Raw genomic sequence first — 20,910 nt, 5'->3', positions numbered from 1 at the left:
TTAGGATTTGTTAGGATTCAGATTTTCTAGATTTGTTAGGATTTTTCTAGATTTGTTAGGATTCAGATGCCTGTTAGACTCCCAAGGGGAGGTGTGAGCAGATGGTTGGGTGTTTGAGTGTGCAGCTCAGTAGCAAGAGAGTTATCAGTGTACAGGTGGTGTTTAAAGCCACAGCCATTGATGCAATCCCTGAGAGGGAGAGTGAGACAGAGAGGACAGGGCGCAAGGCCAAGCACAGGGCTTTCCAGCACCAGTCAGGTGGCTAGTAAGGGCCAGCAAAGGAGACTAGATAAAGGAGGTTACAGGTGGGAAGAGAAACTCAGAGAGGAGGAAGGTGAAGGCAGGGCTGGCCAGCCGTGCAAATGCTGTTGAGAGGTAGAGGAGGGTGAGGGCAGAGAAGTGTCCAGTGGTTACCAATGGACTTCATTAACTTAGCATTTCTGAATTTTGTTGTTTTCTGTGCTCAGTTACATGAGGAAAACACCAAGGACCATGTATTTGCACACGGTACTGAATAAAACCAAACATATCCTCAGCCCTCTTTCAGACGTTTTAGGGGCAGGAAGGTGACTTTTCTGAATGTCAAAAGAGCATCTCTGGATTTGCCTCTGGTCACCAGCTCCCAGTGTTTTTGTAGCTGTGACACTCCACGTTGAGTTTGATTTTGCCGTCTCCTAAGCTTGACTCACAGAGCCATAAATACAACTGTTTCCACACACACACTGAACTCACTCTCCACATAAAGCACCCTAAAGGGCTGTGGAGTTCACAGAGAGGAGCACTGCCTCACCCCTGCCCTGAAGGTCCATTAAAAAAATGAAACTGCATTTAAATTACCTTCATTTAAGCAGTTTCATCACACAGCCTTTGAGATAACATTTACACATAACACTGGGACTCCTTGCTGTAAGATGTCAAAACAACTTCTGGCTGGGGTTTAAGGTGTGCATGTAGGTTACCAGAGTCTGGAAAGACAGGCTTGCCTTAACCTGGTGGCATTCAAGTTTAAAGTTTCCACCTTGGGATTTACGTTTGGCCAAGAAAGTGGTAAGGGCCTCCTCTTAGCCATCCTCATTTAGTCGTTCCTATTTCAACAAGCCCTCCCTTTCTTAAACAACCAACATTATTCTCAACAAAGGTAATTTTCTGCTTTTCTGGTTCAATTCAATTTATCTTTTAAAAAGTAATTAGTATCCCTTTAGAGTTCCTTTATGCCCGACTAATTGCACCTTAGTTCAGGAGTTAAAGCTTCTCTCTATCCATTTAGGCAACTACAATAATATCTAGTTAAAGTCCAGGCCAGACAAAAATGCCCATTTTGGATAACACAGTCTCCTTAGCTTTCAAAGTATTTAAATTTCCACCAGTCGGGGAGAGGTAGGGGATCCATTTATATTGTAAGGCATTCCTGAGAAGGATGTATTTCCAATTAACTGAGCATGGGAGGAATTGGAAACTAGCACAACTAGAGGACTTAAATATGCATTAAGAAAAATTCCACTACTCATTTGAAACTAGTTGGTAGGCCCATAAGTATCAGCAACACCATGTAGCTTGTATTTTTCCTTTGTAAACCTACACTACTTGTTTACTTAAGCCTGGTAAGTCAATCTGGACTTAACCAACACAGCGACCTGATTAGACAGATCTTTTTACAGGGTAGATAGCTTTAGAGAAGTGCCAGGTGTTACAGAAAAACAGCTGGCCCTGCTATGTTCTTTGTTTCCAGGAGAGAGACCAGTTGAAAGAGAATCATAGAATTTTAGAACTCAAATCATCTTAGAATAGAGTCACTCATGATTTTTAGTCCAACAAATTTATTAATGGCAAAGGGAGGATTTGAAAATTGCTAATTTTATTCCCAGCCCTTTGGTCATTCCACTAGAGAGGTGGTTCTTGACTGTGCAGCATACTGGCATCAGCAGGGAAATTAAAGCAAATGAAGACACAAGCAAAATCCTTCCGAAGAGATGGAGATTAAACTGATCTGGGGAGCTGTCTGGGCATTGGGATTTGTGTGTGTGTGTGTGTCTGTGTGTGTGAGACAGAGTCTCCATCTGTTGCCCAGGCTGCAGTGCAGTGGTGGGATCATGGCTCACCACAGCCTTGACCTCCCTGGCTTAAGTGATCCTCCTGCTTCAGCCTCCTGAGTAGCTGAGACTACAGGCACATGCCACCACATCTGACTAATTTTTGTATTTTTTTGTAGAGATGGAATTTCGCCTGGTTGCCCAGACTGATCTCAAACTCCTGGGTCAAGTGATCCACCAGCCTTGGCCTCCCAGAGTGCTACGGTTACAGACATGAGCCACTGCACCTGGCTGATATTGAGATTTTAAAACACTCATCCCGCCCCAACACCCCCCTGCACCCCACCTGCTCTGGGTACTAGAGGGAGCAGAAAAGGCAACTGAGTTGCAAGACACATACTACACATTTGCAAGGTGTTTACTGTAATCCATTTGACCTCACCTACCACTGGCATGAACTTCTGAATTAAAAGAGCCTCTTTTTGAAATTCAACCCCCAGACTTTCTTTTTAATTTACAACATATAGCATTCTTTTCTTCTTTAGTGGAGAGGGCTGGGAACAGATTTCCATTTGGCTCCTGGACTGGTATATTTGTTTGGTAAACAGAAAATGGCCTTGCAGAAATATAGAGGTTATGGGAGCCAAAAGAATCATCTCATCTCCTAGGAACCAATTAGGATCCTTAAATGGCAAAACTCCCATTAAAAAAAAAATTACAAAGCCTTCTGAAGAGGCACACTCTTAGAATTACCCCCGAAAGTTTCCACTAAATTGGCAAACGAGCAAGGCTCTGGGACACTTTGGTAGAAAGTTAGGCAGCAGTTTGACACAAAGCAATTAGGGGAGGAGACAGAGTGTCAAACCTGCGGCAGGCAGACATACAAACATGATGTATTGATTTTGGCAGTGGTTCCCATTACTTTTTGTCAGAAGCCAGCCAAGTTGAAAAACCACTGGCAGCCTAGGTCGAAAGCTGAACTGAGAGCTGGGGTCCAGTGGGCCTCTGCTCAATTCTGTAGCCTTGCATCTGTTTTGGGGGCCTCATGTCTAGCTGAAAAAATGCTAGAGCCGTGAAACCTACGCCCAGGTTCTAACCTTTCTCAACAATCCCAAGTAAACCATTTACCTAATGAAGTTGAAAGTTTCCTCTGTTCAACTGAGTGCTAAGAAATAAAAAGGAACTCCCTTAACCTGCCCAACTGGTTCTGAGACTTGAAACAGGTCCAGTACCTTTATATAACATATAACCCAGGACCCGAGTTCCAGCTCCACTCCGACTCTGTTCACAGCAACACCCCAAATCCTACCATACACACCACCTCCCCATATAGATTTCCCTCTCTTTAACAAATCCTAAAGATATAAGTGTCACGCATTTGTCTTCAGGATTCACAGGAAGGCAAATAATTTTAAGAGAAGCATTTTGTCGTAACAAAGAAAAGGGAAGAATGCCTAAGTGAATGACAATCGTAGAAACAGCCAATTAACTGGTAAATCCCTGTGGTCTGCAAGCTGAACCAGGAACGAGTGCAGGAGGAGGAAAAGCAGCTGCAGCCCAATTAAACTCAGTAGCTCAGATACCTCGGGAGGATTCTTACTTCTGGTTTACCTAAACAGACCTGCTTTCTCAGAGATCTTAGGAGACCGCCATACAGAAGCACAGACTCTGATGATTTCCTTCTTTATTATTGTGGGCAACTGAGCTAAAATATGCATATAAGCAAATTAAGAAGATGGGAGGGTCACCAGCCTCACTCAGAAAACATACTTTTCTTGGCCTCTGGGTAGAAGACAGAGGGAGACTGCTGGATCCTGCAATAAATCAGACTAAAGCAACTGTATACACCCACAGTCCAACAGCTGGAAGAAATAATTTCAGAACTGGCATCCACTTAGCAAGTCTTTGAGAATCCAACTGATCCTTCAATTAATGAGTTCAGAGAATCCAGAATACCGTGTTTTGAAATGGGCTCTCACAGAAAGATGATGTTATGCAACCCTAGGGATTGGGCATCCTGGCCCATGAAATATTCTCTTTGCCTGTTTTTATCATGTTTCCTTTTTCCCATATTTCTTCCATATGGACAGAATTTTCCAACTTCAATTCCTGACCGAAATACAGACTTCATCTTCATTCAATAAATCCCTATGAAGAGCTTGCCTCCTACCCAGAGCACTGCTCAACTAGGGCAGATTCTCTCAGTCTGGCCCTGGACTATCTGAGTCCAGGGCTGAATTAAGACACCTGGGCTGCTTGCTTAAAAGATCCCCAACCTAGAATTAAAATCTCCTTGGTACCCGAAACACTTGTGCTAATCTTTTTTTTTTTTTTTGAGATAGAGTCTCACTCTGTCACCCAAGCTGGAGGGTAGTGGTGTGATCACAACTCACTGCATCCTTGACCTCCCGGAGCTCAGGTGATTCTCCCACCTCAGCCTCCTGAGTAGCTGGGACTACAGGTGCATGCCAGCAAGCCCAACTAATTTTCTGTATTTTATGTAGAGATGGGGTTTCACTATGTTGCCCAGGCTGGTCTCGAACTCCTGGGCTCAAGTGATCTGCCTGCCTTGGCCTCCCAAAGTGCTAGGATTACAGGCATGAGCCACTGGGCCTGCAATTGTACCAATTTTTTAAAATGTTAAAAAAAGTTTTTTACTATTTATCATGAACATGTTTAAACATTAGAGAGAATAGTATATTATCTATTAGAGAGAATAGTATAAAGAATCTCATGCACCCATCATTCAGCTTCCATAACTATCAACATCCCGTTATTCTTGTTTCAATTCTACCCAAGCTGTACCACTTTTTTGGAGGCGAAAGTACTGGAGTACTTTAAAGTGAATTCCAGACTCTTATCCTCTTATCCTTTCATCCATTAGTTCTTCAGTGCATTTCTGTAGCAGATAAAGACTTTTTTTTAACATAATCACAACGCCAGCATCATACCCAACATTAACTATAATTTCTTAATATTAATTATCAAATTCTCAGTCTGTGATCAGTTTTCCACAGTAGCCTCAAAATGTCTTTTTGCATTTGGTTTATTCAAATCAGGATTCAAAATGATCCATACGTTGTGTTTGGTTGGGATGCCTCTTTTAATTTATAATAGCTCCCTCCGTTATTTTAGTGTCATTTATTTGTGGAGGAAACTGTATCATTCCTCCTGCAGAATTTCCCACTTTCTGGATTTGACTGATTATATCTTTGCAGTGCTGTTTTTAACATGTTTCCATATCTCTCTTTTTTCCTGTAAGCTGATGGTTAGAAGTTTGATTAGATTCAATTTTTTTTTTTTTGCAAGAATATTCCACAGGTGGAGGAACATTATGCCTGGCTGTTTCACTTTTAGTTAAGGTTGATCAGTGGGTTCAAGTGTGGTCAGCCTGATCCATCCACTATAAAGTTCTCCATTAACATTTTATTTAATGGCTCCGGCAGGCAATTTGATCACCACCTGGTTCTACTATTTCAGTGATTTTCTAGTTCTGTCTTTCCTCCTGCATTTATTAGCTATGATTCTTCTAGAGAGAAGAAATTTCCTTTATAAAATATTTGGTTACCAAGAAATTCAGTCTGTACAGGAAAGGCAAGATAAAAGCTTTATTCTTTCCTTTTATTTATCATTTTCATATTTATCCAAATGATTGATGCCCTAGTATTCCCCAAAGATGACTGATGAAGTTTTCTTTCTTATAGGGCAGGGACATTATGAGCTCATAGATTTTAACATACTTGATGTGTTTCAATCTATTGCAGTCATTACTTTTTTTCATGTTCAAACTGTCCCTCCTTGGCCGATGGGGACCACTTCAAGTTGGCTTCTCTGTTTGTCTTCTTGACATGAACTCGTAATCTCCATGATTTTCTTGCTTTCAGTTATGGCAAGATGTTCCAGGCTCATCTATTGCAGATCTGTAAGTAGCCATTTCTCCAAGGAACCCTGATTCTGTTTAGTGGGTAATGGTCCTTAGAGATTATAATCTGGGCTCTAGGGGTGCCCATTGCTCATCAATCCTGGCCATTTTCTTTGGCTAGAGCTAGGAAATATGCACTATTTTAAAAGAGAAAAAGTAAATTATGAATTTATACTTATATTTCCAATTCAAATAAAGATTATATTTTTATATACTTCGGTTTTATATTTTTATTCCTTTTCTCTTATGCTGAAAAGCTTGGCATAGTTATGTATTTTCTCTCTTTCTCCAAATTAGTACAAAATACCAATATTGCAACTAGCATAATAATATTGAAGGCAATAAAAATTTCTTTGTGTGTATATTTGTCCTCAAAATATATGTGTGTATATTTGTTTCAAAATCTCTTAAAGTAATTCTCTTTATGTTTACAGAATCAACTTGGTATATAGCTAGGTTTATTTGTTTTAGATTTTCAAGTAAATTTTTTATTTCATATGTTTCAGATATACAGAAAAATGATGAGGATAATACAAAGAGTTTCCATCTCTCTCACACCCAGTTTACCCTATTATTTACATTTTATATGAATGTGGTGCTTTTGCCACAATTAATGAACCAACATTGATACATTACTGAAGTCCACACTTTATTCAGATTTTCTTAGTTTTTACCTAATGTCCTTTTTCTGTTCCAGGACATTTGGAAATCATGTCTGCTTAGGCTTTCCTTGGCTGTGAGGGTTTCTCAGACTTTGTTTTTGATAACCTTGACTGTTTGAAGAATATTGGTCTGGTATTTTGTCAAATGTCCCTCAGTTGGGATTTATCTGATATTTTTCTCATGATGAGACTGGAATTATGTGGTTTTGGGAGGAAGACAACAGAGATAAAGTTCTATTTTAATAACATATCAAAGGTACATAGTATCAACATGACGACTTACCACTGTTGCTGTTGACCTTGATCACCTGGCTGAGGTAGTGTCGGTCAGGTTTCTCCACTGTAAAGTTACTTTTTTCCCACCCTTTCTGTATTTTTTTTGGGGGGGGAAGAAAATCACTATGCACAGCGCACACATAAGGAATAGGGAATTATGCTCCGTCTCCTTGAAGGTGGATATTTCCATACATTATTTGGAATTCTTTTGCATGTGAGATTTGTCTCTTATTATTTATTTAAAAATTTATTTATACCAGTATGGACTCAGATATTTACTGAATACTTTGAGTTATAACCCAATTCTATTTTATTTATTTTATTGCTCAAATTAGTTCAGCATTAGCCACTGGAGCACCTCAATTGACTTTTGTGTTCTTTAGACACGACCCCATAATTTTTTTTTTTCTTTTTGAGCACTTTCTTACTTTTTGGTACTACAAGGTGCTCCAGGCTTATCTTGTAGTTTTCCTGACCCAATCCTAAAATCAGCCATTTCTACAGGGAGCTCTGGTTCCCCTCTTTGGATAATGGTATCAGAAACTAAGATCTGGGCGCTAGATGTGTTTGTTGCTACTGGGGTGTCATTGCTTCTAGCTCCTCTCAGCTGACAGGCCAAGGAAATATATGCATGTAGACTAGCCTGTGCATATATGCATATCTCTAAGTATTTCTATGTGTAAGCATCTGTGTCTATATTCAGCTAGACATGAGTTCATACTAATGTCTCCAACTTTAATCCATTGCTGTGTGGCTCATTCTGGCTTCTTCCCTTTGCTTATCTGAAACCTCCCACCCCAACAGTAGGAACCTGGCTGCCAACCATTTACTTAATTGTTTAATTCCAGCATACATACATAACTATTTCCATTTGTTTTTAATGTTTTCTTTTGGTTAATTTTGTTTTTGAATTATGTAAAATGCTTGGTTCCAAAATCAAAACATAAACCAAGATACTTTCAGGGAGGTCCATCTTTGACCCCAGTTCCCTCCCAACTGATTTCCCCTCCATCATAGACAGCAATTTTTATTGGTTTTCAATTTAACCTTCCATTGTTTCCTTTGGAAAATACAAGCAAATGTATAAATAGTCATATTACCTCCTTTCTTCCATAAATTGTAACATAAATTGTAGCATATCACACACATTTCTCTTCACCTCGCTGTGTTTACTTACCAATAGATCCTGGAGATCATCCAGAATACCCTGTAGTGATCCTTCCTCATCCCTGCACCGTCCTCTTTTATATGGATGTACCACAGTTAACCAGGCCTCTACTGATTGACATTGACATATTTTCCAGTCTTTCACTTTTATAAATAGTAAAAATAGTAAAGAATAGCTTTGAACACACAGCATTTCAGATTTTTGCCTGTATATCTTCAGGATAGATTCCCCAAACTGAGACTACTGGGTCAAAAAGAGCGTACATATAATACTGCTAGATGCTGCCAAATTCCCTTCCTTAAGGGATATATCTTTTTGCATTCTCACCAGCAGTGTATGAGAGGTCCGTTTTCCCTATAGCTTTGTCATCAGAATTTTTTTTTTCAGATTTTTGCTTATCTGGGTGGTGACAGTCAGTGAAATGGTGCATGTCTCTTATTCTAATGAGGTCTAGCATCTTTTAGAACATTTAAACATCATGCACAGTTCTTATTTTGCATACTATCTGTTTCTACCTATGTGCACTGAAGTTTGAGAACCACTGCCCTGGTGAATATAAGAAGAGCATGGAACATAGACCCTTATTCTGGAAGGAACATACATGGGCTTGCCCAAATGACATGCCCAAAACGACAACAGAGACACAAACATCATGACTTTAACTTTTGAATCCTTGGCACAGATCAAATGTTTTGAGTTCAGAGAATAGAGATAACTGTGTAGAAATTAGGGAAGGCTTCCGGCCGGGCGCGGTGGCTCATGCCTGTAATCCCAGCACTTTGGGAGGCAGAGACGGGCGGATCACGAGGTCAGGAGATCCAGACCATCCTGACTAACACGGTGAAACCCTGTCTCTACTAAAAATACAAAAAATTAGCCGGGTGTGGTGGTGGGCGCCTGTAGTCCCAGCTACTCTGGAGGCTGAGGCAGGAGAATGGCGTGAACCCAGGAGGCAGAGCTTGCAGTAAGCCGAGATCGCGCCACTGCACTCCAGCCTGGGCGACAGAGCGAGACTCCATCTCAAAAGAAGAAAAAAAAAAAGAAATTAGGGAAGGCTTCATGGAGGAGGAGGCATTTGAGCAGATTTGAAAGATATCTGGGATGGCATAAGCAGAAGAAAGGGAGGCAGGAAGACATGCCAAAAGTAGGCTGAGAGCAAAGAATATATTAATATAAGGAGAGGAAGCAGTACCCTTTGCTCTGGAGTCAGACTTCCTGGGTTCCAATCACAGCCTCTCTGTATTATTAGCGGTTTCAGACTCTGCATCTATAAAATGAGGGTAATAATAGTACCAATCTCAAAAGGTTGTTGTGAGGATTGAATGAAAAAAAAAAATGCTTAGTACAAAAACATAGAGGACCACCTGACTGGAGTCAAATGTTCTCTTTTTGGAATTGTGGGAGGTTCTGTTGAAAAATATAGACGAGCTCAGATAACAGAGGACATGAAACTCTACGCTCAGGAGTCTGGATTTCATCTAAAAGTGAAGAAAGAGGCACTGAAGGGAGCTTTTAAAGCAAGAGACTGACAAAGTGAATGTGTCTTCATCTGTGTGTAACCAGAATGCCGAACAAGGAGGACTCTTGAAATGTAATGAGAAAGAGACTTTATTTTGGACTTCCACTGCATCTAAAATAGGGCAAGTTCTTTCCCTGCTCATAGTTTTAATTCAATAGTTAATAGTGTGCAGGGCCAACATAATGATCAGAATTCAAAGCTAGGCCGGGCACGGTGGCTCAGGCCTATCATCGTAGCACTTTGGGAGGCTGAAGGAGGTGGATCACTTGAGCTCAGGAGTTTGAGACCAGCCTGGCCAACACGCCAAAACCCCATCTCTACAAAAAACATAAAAATTAGCTGGGTGTGGTGGTGCATGCCTGTAGTCCCAGCTAATTGGTGGGCTGAGGCAGAGAATCAATTGAACCTGGGAGGTGGAGGTTGCAGTGAGCCGAGGTCACGCCACTGCACTCCAGCCTGGATGACAAAGTGAGAACTTGTCTCAAAAAAATAAAAGAAATTGAAAGCTAAACTTTATTCTATTCTCTGTTAGGTCCTTCTGCAGGTGGGAGGAAAAGGAGGGCTGCAGCTTCTCTTTCACTTGACTGGCACATCCCCTGTCCTCAGCCTTCTAACCAACGGGGATTTCTGGCCTCTCTGTGGCCGAAGAGGGGGAAAGGAAGAAAGCAGGGAAGTTCTCATTTGACTAGTACTATCCCAATAGTGCTTCACAATTTGGACACCTGTTTTAAAGCTGACTTATGGGCTTTTTTGTGGGTTCTTGGGAGGCTCCATTGGGAACTTTCAGCAGCATTTCCTGTGATGCAGTTTCCTCTGAATGACACCCTCCTCAGCCCCAGTTTCCCAGCAGCCCTCTCTAGGCAGCAGCACCTCTCTAGGCAGCAGCCCTCTCCAGGCAGCAGCACCTCTCTAGGCAGCAGCCTTCTCTAGGCAGACCTCCAGGTGGTTCTGTCAGGCCGACTTCAAAATGGCTTCAGGCCAGCTCTCATCCTGACATGATCCACATCCATTCCATGAGAATTATCATCACATTTTTTGTCTCCACAAACTGCATGTGTAGGCTGCCCAGTGCAAGCCGTGCTCCTCCACCCTGGCCATCAGAACAACTAGCCAGCCCATCTTTACCTTTTGGATTTTCTAGTCCAGAGTCAGACACCAGTCTATGAGGTCTCCCCAACTGCTAGTGCCACACATCAAGCTCCCCAGATGATCCCCCTGAAACCCATCTCTATTGACTTGAGGAGAAAAGGGAAGCAGCCCTCCCCTACACTTGGGAGGAATGGCATTCACAGCTGGGTCACACATTATCTTTGCTCACATCTCACTATCTCCAGTCTCAGGTCTTTTATATTACAGTGGGATCTTATTTGGGCATTTAAGGATCTCCTTGGCCACTGACTTTGAAATTTTTGCGTGGTAGTGTTTTTAAAATGTAGCACCTATAGTCTTCTTGTTTTAGTAAAACAGAGATACAAGAGTCTAATTTTAGAACCCTATTAACGTATCTTTCTCCAGTACACAGCACAGTGCCTAGCCCTTGGTGAGTAATGACTGGTGCACTAGGAAGATGGCTGTAGCTCAAGTTCATATGATAGATGGGTGTGTGGTAGAAGGAAGACCAGTTTGAATCTGCTGGGATCCAGAAATAAGACAAAATTTGTGTAGATTAGGGATATTTCACCCAGAAAAGAATACTTAGAGGGGCATAGTGATTCTCAGCATAGGTACAGAAAATGACAGTCATGTAGGAAGGAGGAAAGACAATTCATTTTGTTGAAGAGGAGGAATTAAGACAATTGGGTAAATTTGGACAGCAACAGATTTGAATTCAATGCAAGACTTTTCTGATATCAATGGCATCATAGCCTGTCCTTGTAGTGAGTGTCCCATCATTAAAAGTGTGCAAGAAGAGATTTGATTTTCTACACCCAACAACCTATCCCACCCCATACTGCTCCACCTCAGGAAATAACACCACTATCCACCCATTGCTTGAGCCAAAACCCAGGAGTCATTCTTAATTCCTCTTTTTCCTTTATTCCCACGTCCAATCCATCAACAAATCCTATCATTTATACGTCAAAAATATTTTAACATACATTTGTCCATTTGTCTCCACTTATACTGTCCTTAGCCATCCAGGCCACCATCATCCCTCAGCTGGACCCCTACCTGCCCTTCCTGCATCTTCTCATGAGCTGCATGATCCATTCTTCATGCACTAAGCAAGCTAGAGTGATCTCATGAAAATGCAAAGCAGGCCAGGCGAGGTGGCTCAGGCCTGTAATCCCAGCCACTCGGGAGGCTGAGGCAGGAGAATTGCTTGAACCTGGGAAATGAAGGTTGCAGTGAGCCGAGATCGGGCCATTACACTCCAGCCTCGGTGACAAGAGTGAAACTCCATCTCAAAAAAAAAAAAAAGAAAATGCAAAGCAAATCATATCACTGTCTTGCTTAAAACCCTCCTATGGCTTCTCTTTGAACTTAGGATAAAACTCTGATCCCTCAGCCTAGCTGAAAAAGCCCCATGTGGTTTGGCCACAGCTGCCTCTGGAAACCCATCTTTTACTGTTCTCCCCTTAGCTTACTGCATTCGTAACACACCAGTCTTTCTTGATTTCCCAAACAAAGCCAGGTTCATTTCCACATAAGTTCCTTCATACCAGATGTCCCTTGCCTGGGTTACCCTTGGAGCTTGGCATGATTGTCTCCTTCTGTTCATCTGGGTCTGAACTAAAATGTCACTTTCTCAGAAAGAACTTCTCTGACTATTCAATTTAACGAAGATTCCATCCTACCCCCTCAACCATCTCTTTCTATGACGTTATCACATGTTGTGCCTACCAGTTTTTACTATCTGAAATTATTTTATTTATTTTCATATTTGTTGTCTGTCTGAGTATAATATTCACTTTATGAGAGCAAGGACTTTGTCTTCTTTGTCCAGCACTGTATTTCCAATATACTTAATAGGTACTCAGTAAATATTTGTTGAATGAATAAGTGATTGTATGATCTTGGCTGGGGTCATTGGAGAGGGAATTCTAGTCATCAGAAGAAGTTGAGGCTAGACCTTTGAGGTCACGTCAAAGTCTGTATCTTGGGTGGATGAGACAACAGGAATGAAGAAGGACTGTATCTGAGATAAGCTCATCACTAAAAAGGTGATGACATATTATAGGAGGCGGCTGAGAGCCAAGGATAAGAAAAATTAACTCCACAGTTGGAATTATGGTGGACTCCAGAATGGTAATACTCACAGAAGTTTGGAACCTGAGAAGGGGTTGTTGCAGAAAAATTTTTGAGCTTGTTTTTGGACATGGATGATTTTAGGTTGGAAATATGACAACAGAGTCTGAGGAGAGAAGTTTGGGCTAAAGGTGTGAGTTGGGAGTCTTTATAAACTGATAGTTGAAATTTAAGCTGGAAGACCACATACATTTGGGAATAGTTGACAGTGGGAAAAGTAGACAAGCTCCCTGAGTACCAGGCCAGGCAGCGAGCAGGAGCTGAGTCTCAGTGCTCACGATAAGGGACTGAGAGAAGAAGAAAGAGCTTCCGAGAAGGGAAAGAGCATGGTGGCCACTGAGATAGAAAGAGACTCATGGGCCATTAGTGTTCAGCAAATTCACAAGAGTTTCAAATGAGAGGTGAAGGCAAGATAAAGAAGCTCTTATAGGTTACATATGCACACACACAGAGATTCTAACAAGAAGGATAGGGCAGAAATGATGGGTGACCTTTAAGGGAAATTTCAATAATGTGATGGAACAGAAATCATATGGCAAGACATTCGGGAGGGAACACGTGGTGAGAATATGGACGAACAGATGCAGAAAGTGCTGCTCGTTGAAAGGTATATATAGGAGAAGAGACATAGGAAAATGGCTGGAACAGCTGCATCACACAGCATTTTGTGGTTTAAAATTGGAGATCTGTGTATATTTAAGGAGAGCAGGAAGGAGAGTGGGGTTCAGAGTGGCAGATCCTTCAGGAAATGGTAAAAAGTGGGGCCCACAACTTAACTGCGGAGGTTACTTTTAGAAAGGAGAAGGGTTTCCCACCAAAGCCGGGCCATCTGTGCTGCCAGAATCCTTCTCTGTTCTTGTCCCAAGGCAGCTCTCCATCCTGTTCCTCTCAAAAGATGTTCTAAACCTTCTCTTCTCTCCTCGGATCCCCTTGCCCAGCCATCCCCCATTCTCAGCACATGACTTTGTTTCTCACTGCACTGAGGATGATGAAGGCCTTGAACTCTTCCCTCTCAGCTCACTCCTTCTTGCTTCCCCCCACTCCCAGCTTCTGCTGAGGTCTCAGTGGTTGACGGCTCACCTCTCCATTTGGGCTCACAGCATTCTTGCCTCTTCCCTTCTTACAGCTCCAGCATTCAAGCCTGTCACTGCCTTCATTAGGGGCCACCCAACCCCTTCGACAACAAGATGGGATGAGTTAATACATTAATAAACTGAAGATAAGTCTCACCTTCTCCAAAAATTAGCCTTTAAAAATATAAATCTGATGGTATATTTTTCTACCTAAAACTGTACACAGCTTCCATCTAGGCTGGAAGCAAACCTCCTTTTCGTGACCTATAAAGCCCCGCGTGATCCTGCCCCTGGCTCCAGCTCCAGCCTCCTCTCCCACCACCTCCCACTTGCTGGCCACGCTTCAGCTTCACCAGCCTTCCTGCTGCTCCTCCAATACGTCAAGCATGTTCCAGCCTGAGGGCCTCAGCACTTAATGTTTCCTCTGCTTGGTGTGCTGACACCCACATCTTCCCTCCATTCAGATCTGTGCTCACATGTCCCCTCCTCAGAGGGGCAGGGCCGGCTGCAAAGCTTGCAGAGCCCAGTGCACAGTGAAAATGCAGGGCAGGACCCCTTGTTCAAAAAGCAGGAAGAAAAGCTTTTTCCTCTCTTCTGTGGTCTCTGTCTGTCCATAATAGTGTGTTTTATTTGTCATTTTATGTCATGCCCCCTTGGGCACAGGGATACTCGTAAGTGCAGACCTTCATAGATGCCCCCACACTGGAATTTGGCCCACAGGGTGCATGCATCCCACCCTGACTCTCCCTGTGCCCACACCCAGACCCCCATCCGGGCTGAGAGTGGCAGATATTGCTTGAGTGGTCTGGGAGCAGCCAGCCAAGGGCCCAATGGAAGTGGGACCACATACACACTGAGGCTCCAAGCTCCTGGCCCATCAGGCTTCATTTACAAATCACAGACTCAGAAAATTTGAAGATGATGACTGCAGAGCATTAAACCCCAATCACAGGGCTACCTTCTGAATGTGGTGGCTTGTGCAACTGCACTGGTCATACACACACTCGTGAAGCTGGCCCTGCAGACGGGACTTTTTGACCACTATATTCCTAACAAGATCTCTGTATCCTCACTCTTATCTTTTCCACCTGAATCCACTTCATTTTCCTATAGCACTTACAACTACCTAAAATTATATGTGTTTATTATCTGTCTCTCCTATTAGAGTGCAAGCTCCATGAGGACAAGGACTTTGTCTGCTTCGCTTGCTGCTGTAGGCCAGGCAAGTAGCAGATGCTCAATAAATAGTTGTCAAATTAATGCATGAAAAAGTTCACGGAATCAGTTCACACATTTGGCCCACTTTCAGTCACACATGGCATCACCTCATAAAACCATCATGCTTTGCTCATAAAATTCACCCTGGCATATTTTGCTGCACTTGAGCTAAAGAAGAATTTTTAAATTTTCAGATCTAAAATATGTTGCATCTTTCCCAAGTCCTCATTTTCACCTTTCAAAAGAGAGATGAAAAACTAAAATCTTGTTTAAGAGAGGAAACAATAACAAGGACGATCATATTATTTTCTGTTTACTGAGCAGTGACACCCCTCTCCACAGACAAGTCAAGAAGAATGATTCTCTCTTGCTCCATGACATTGCCTTGCTCAGTTTTGCTTTTCCCTACACCGCAGCCAGGGGCTCAGGGTCAGGCTTGAGAAGGCTCACCCTGCTGGAATCCATCCACAGTCCCACAACACGTTGTCTCCATTATAGCACATCCCCATCTAGCTAGGATCAGAATGACTCATTTGTATTTCTGGCTCCCTACTCTAGTGGGAGCATTTAGAGGGAGAGACCAGAGCTGCCTCCCACCTCCCAGTGCAACCCCATCCTCACTTAGCTAACTCTGATTTATCCTTTGGTTCTCACCTTCAACATTACTTCCTCAGGGAAGCCTTCTTCCAGTGCTCAGACAAGACCGTCACCACACTTTCTCATAGCACCTGGATATCTCCATCAATTTACACAATATCAATGAATTACTTAATTGTGTGATTATTTGTGTAATGACTGTCTCCCTTACAGGCTACAAGTTCTATGAGGGAAGGGATTGTCTCACCTAGCCTACTGCCTGACAAAGGGCAGATACTCAGCAAATATATGGTGAATGAACATGCATCTCCTAGTGCCTAGTGGTGGTGTTCAACAGAAGCTTGACAGGCGTTTGTTGAGTTATACTGGAGAAATTTTTTTTTATCTCACCAATATGACTTCCTAAGAATGAGTTGTTTTTCCTTATTATCAAAATAAAAGACAGCTTGCATAATTAAGCCATTTTCCAAAGAATGGTCTTTCGTAACTAGAAGACCAGGCGATTAAACCATTTAGAGGTAATAAATGAGCAACTCCTTGGAAACATACAAAGCTCAAGGGTGGACTCAGGTGAGGGCATTTCTCTTTCTCTTATTTGTATCATCATGGACTTTCCTTTCTCTGCTTCCAGGCACAGCCGATTGCATACTATATTTAAACCTATTATCTATGGCCAAGCTTTGTATCCCTTAAAATCATTATGTTCCGGCTCTTCGAGCTATTTGATACTAAAAGTAATTATAGGCAGACTTTCGGACAAAAACCTAATTCCTTTATGGTTTCTCCTATCATAATAAAGACTCTAGAGGTAAGGATTCAAATAAGACTGAAGGTTGCAAATTGTATTGTGAGGAAAGATAAATCATTCTTTGTCAAGGCAGCGGAGCTCGTCCTCCTTCACAGGCAGGATCGATAGTGACAAATGGCGAGGCCGGAAACAAATGTTTCGCTCCAGTGGCCAGGTGTCATGGTAAGTCCTAATAGGAGATTTAGCTTTATTTGGTGATTGTTATTTCTGCTGGTCTTTTATGTTTTAATCCATTGATTCTCTATTTACAAATAATGGAACATGAGACTGATAAATAATATATGTCAACAATATTCAGAATAGAGGTTAACACTTTTCTGAAGTGTTGGATGGGTCTTTTTAAAAAATAAGCAAAGCAGATGTTGTCCGCCAGTCCTGAAGTCTGAGGGTCCTGGCCCCTCAGAGCCGGTAGTGCAGAGGCTGCTGTCACCATTGTCCCTGTGTCTCATTTGCTGCCACTTCTCCCCGCCATCCCTCCCACCGCCATCTCACCTCTGTCATGCCTCCCTGGTGTGACATTAATCACTGCATGCCTAGTGGCTTTCTGGAGAAACCACACTCCATGAAATGTAATTTATGACCTTAATACTGTTAACCGCATGGCATCTTTTATATTATTACAACTGATTAGGCAGTAGCCATAATGAAACTATATATAAATTTAAAATATATATAACTTATATATAAATTTAAAAATATATAACTTAAATATATATAAATTTAAAATATATACACATAAATATGGTGTGTGTGTGTGTGTGTGTGTGTGTGTGTGTGTGTGTGAATGGAATAACTTTTTCTTTTTTTTCGAGATGGAGTTTTGCTCTTGTTACCCAGGCTGTAGTGCAATGGCGGGATCTTGGCTCACAGCAACCTCCGCCCCCCGGGTTCAAGGAATTCTCCTGCCTCAGCCTCCTGAGTAGCTGGGATTACAGGCATGCACCATAGGCCTGGCTAATTTTGTATTTTTAGTATAGATGGGGTTTCTCCATGTTGGTCAAGCTGGTCTCGAACTCCCGACCTCAGGTGATCCGCCCGTCTCAGCCTCCCAAAGTGTTGGGATTGATTACAGGCGTGAGCCGCCGCTCCCAGCCGGAATAACTTATTCTTATTTGAGTTTCTCTTTTATCAAGGCAAAATGATCACTGGCCTCCTCAAATGCAATTATTATTATTATTATTTTTTTGAGACAGGGTCTTACTCCGTCACCCAAGCTGGAGTGCAGTGATGCAATCACAGCTCACTGCAGCCTCTATCTCTTGGGCTCAGGTGTGTGCCACCACACTTGGCTAATTTTTCTGTATACTTTTGTAGAAACGGGGTTTTACCATGTTGCCAGGCTGGTCTTGAGTTCCTGAGCTCCATCAATCCACCCGCCTCAGCCTCCCAAAGTGCTGGGATTACATGCATGAGCCACCCTGCTCAGTTAATATGTTGTTTTTTTCTCTAAGACATATAACCAAATTTTCTTCCCTCTAAAAGTCTCATTTAATAGTTTTCCTCTGACTCAATATCCAAATAATGAAGCCAGAGCTGAAAGGCTCAAGGACCTTGGAGATGGTGGTTGGTGATGAGAGACATTGAATCTAAGCTCACATCAGCCTATTACGAGAACTGGAAGACTTCAGTAAACATCATTAGCTTTGTTTTAGCTGTTCCCTGAAGGTGACAGTAGAGTCAGTTGACAATGAGAATGTAATGCAATTTGGGCTGGAACAGGATCCTAAATGAAAAACATTGATGTGAAAACAGGTGATGCTAAATCCTGTTTAGGAATCAGGTTCAGGTTTAAAGAACCCTCCTCCCCACTGTAACAGACTTAGGCTGAGCACGTACTTGAAGACTTGGTCCAGACACCATTCATAGTGCAGATGACAGTCGGTTCTTCCATTATGCTTATTAGCACTTACCATCTCAAACTGTACTCATTTGTTTTTGCAGTCTCTGCTCCCACTAACCTTTGATGTCTTGGAAGGCACAACCCCCACTGACCATAACTTTATGGCCTAGTTTAAAGCCTGGTATACAAGGTACTCACATAGAAGCCACATGTTTTATTGACAAGCAGATAAGTAACTCGGCAGGGTTTCCTAGAAGATTTAACCTTCTTTTACATTTTTTCCTCATTAAGAGAAAGCTTTGGCTGGGCATGGTGGCTCACGCCTGTAATCCCAGCACTTTGGGAGGCCGAGGTGGGTGAATCACGAGGTCAGGAGTTCGAGATCAGCCTGGCCAAGATGGTGAAACCCCATCTCTACTAAAAATACAAAAATTAGCCGGACGTGGTGGCAGGTGCCCTTAATCTCAGCTACTCAGGAGGCTGAGGCAGGAGAAGAGCTTGAACCCAGGGGGCGGAGGTTGCAGTGAGCTGAGATTGCGCTACTGCACTCCAGCCTAGGTGACAGAGTGAGACTTCGTCTCTAAAAAAAAGAAAAAAGAGAGAGAGAGAGAAAGCTTTTTTATTATGGAGAATTTTGAAAATACACAAACTAGATTATTATAATATATGCCAATTTACACATCCACTCAGGCTAAGCCTAACCAATCCACACCCCATCTTCTTCCTCCCTCACATTGCTTTTTTCCCCATAAGTTATTGGGGTACAGGTGGTATTTGCTTACATAAGTTCTTTAGTGGTGATTTGTGAGATTTTGGTGCACCCATCACCTGAGCAGTATACACTGCACTATATTTGTAGTCTTTTATCCCTCGACCCCCTCCCACTCTTCCCAAGTCCCCAAAGTCCACTGTATCATTCTTATGCCTATGTGTCCTCATAGCTTAGCTCCCACATATCAGTGAGAACACACAATGTTTGGCTTTCCATTCCTGAGTTACTTCACTTAGAATAATAGTCTCCAATCTCATCCAGGTCATTACAAATGCTGTTAATTCATTCCTTTATATGGCTGAGTAGTATTCCATCATATATATTTTTCATAGTTTCTTTATTCCCTCATTGACTGATGGGCATTTGGATTGGTTCCACGATTTTGCAATTGTGAGTTGCCTCTCATTGCTTTTTATTTTTATTTTTTTGAAACAGGGTCTCACTCTGTCACCCAGGCTGGAGTGCAGTGGCACAATCACAGCTCACCGCAGCCTCTACCTTCTGGGCTCAAGTGATCCTCCTGCATCAGCCTCCTTAGTAGCTGGGACTACAGGGATGCACCACTACGCCCAGCTAGTTTTTTTTTTTTTTTTTTAACTTTAATTTTTGCACAGATGGAGTCTTACCATGTTGCTCAGGCTGGTCTCTAACTCCCGGCCTTAAGTGATTCTCCCACCTTGGCCTCCCAAAGTGCTTGGATTACAGGCATGATGCGCCACTGCGCCTGGTCTGTTCACATTGTTTTGAAGCACTTACAGATATCATATGACTTCATCTCTAAATATTTTGGTTTGGGTCTCTAAAAGATAAGGACAGATTTAAAAAATGGCCACAATAACTTCCATCATCACATCTTAAAAAAAAAAAAACCTACAATTTCTTAATAGCGTCAACTATTGAGCCAGTGCTCAAATCTGTAGTGTCGTGTGTTTTTGTAGTTTGAATCAGGATCCCAATAAGATGCACATATTGCAATCTTTTCTATTTCTTTTATTTTTTAACTCTTTGAGATAATTGTAGGTTCAGTTGTAAAAACTAACGCAGAGAGAACCCTATGCCTTTCACCCAGTTTCTCTCAATGTTAATACCTTGCCCAACAAAAGTACAATATCACAACCAGGAAATTGACATTGATACAATCTACCAAACTTACTCACATTTCAACAGTTCTACACGTGCTAATTTGTATGTGTGTTTAGTTCTATGCATTTCTAATCATGTGCAGATTTGTGTGGCCACTACCACCGTCAAGATACAGAACAGTTCCATCACAAAGGTCCCTCCTGCACAGGCACCTTCTTCCTGCCTCTCCTTCCTAACCCATTCACCTGTTCCCCATCTCTATAATTTTGTCATTTCAAGAATGTCATATACATGGAATCATGCAGTACATAATCTTTCAAGATGGACCTTTTTCACTCAGCATAATTCCCTGAGATCTATCCAAGTTATAGCATGTATTAATAGCTTGTTCCATTTGATTGTTAAGTAGCATTCCATGGAATAGATGTATCACAGTTAAACAGTCAACCATTCACTCACTGAAGGACAACTAGGTTGTTTCCAATTTGGGGCTATTATTAACAAAGCTGCTATGAACATTTATGCATAGGTTCTTGTGTGAACATAAGTTATTATTTCTCTGGGATAAATGCCCAAGAGTGCAGTTGCTGGGTTGTTTGATAAGTAAATATGTTGTAAGAAATTGCCATATTCTCTTCTGAATGGGTGTACCATTTTACATTCCCACTAGTAGTGGATGAGTGATTCAGTTTC

At 42.0% G+C, this 20,910-nt stretch overlaps 1 long non-coding RNA gene across 1 annotated transcript; it reads right to left on the bottom strand.

The window, feature by feature from the left end:
- Positions 1-5,623: 5,623 nt before the first annotated feature.
- LOC129049591 (uncharacterized) lies at positions 5,624-9,327 on the bottom strand. The gene is made up of 3 exons (XR_008512811.1): positions 9,251-9,327; positions 8,068-8,201; positions 5,624-6,089 (listed from the first exon to the last, which is right to left on the bottom strand). It is a non-coding gene; the product is annotated as an uncharacterized LOC129049591 (long non-coding RNA).
- Between the last annotated feature and the right edge of the window lie 11,583 nt (positions 9,328-20,910).

The sequence above is a fragment of the Pongo abelii genome, chromosome 1 (genome assembly GCF_028885655.2).
Source record: "Pongo abelii isolate AG06213 chromosome 1, NHGRI_mPonAbe1-v2.0_pri, whole genome shotgun sequence".
Lineage (NCBI taxonomy): Eukaryota > Metazoa > Chordata > Mammalia > Primates > Hominidae > Pongo > Pongo abelii.
This window is presented reverse-complemented; position numbering and strand designations above follow the sequence as displayed.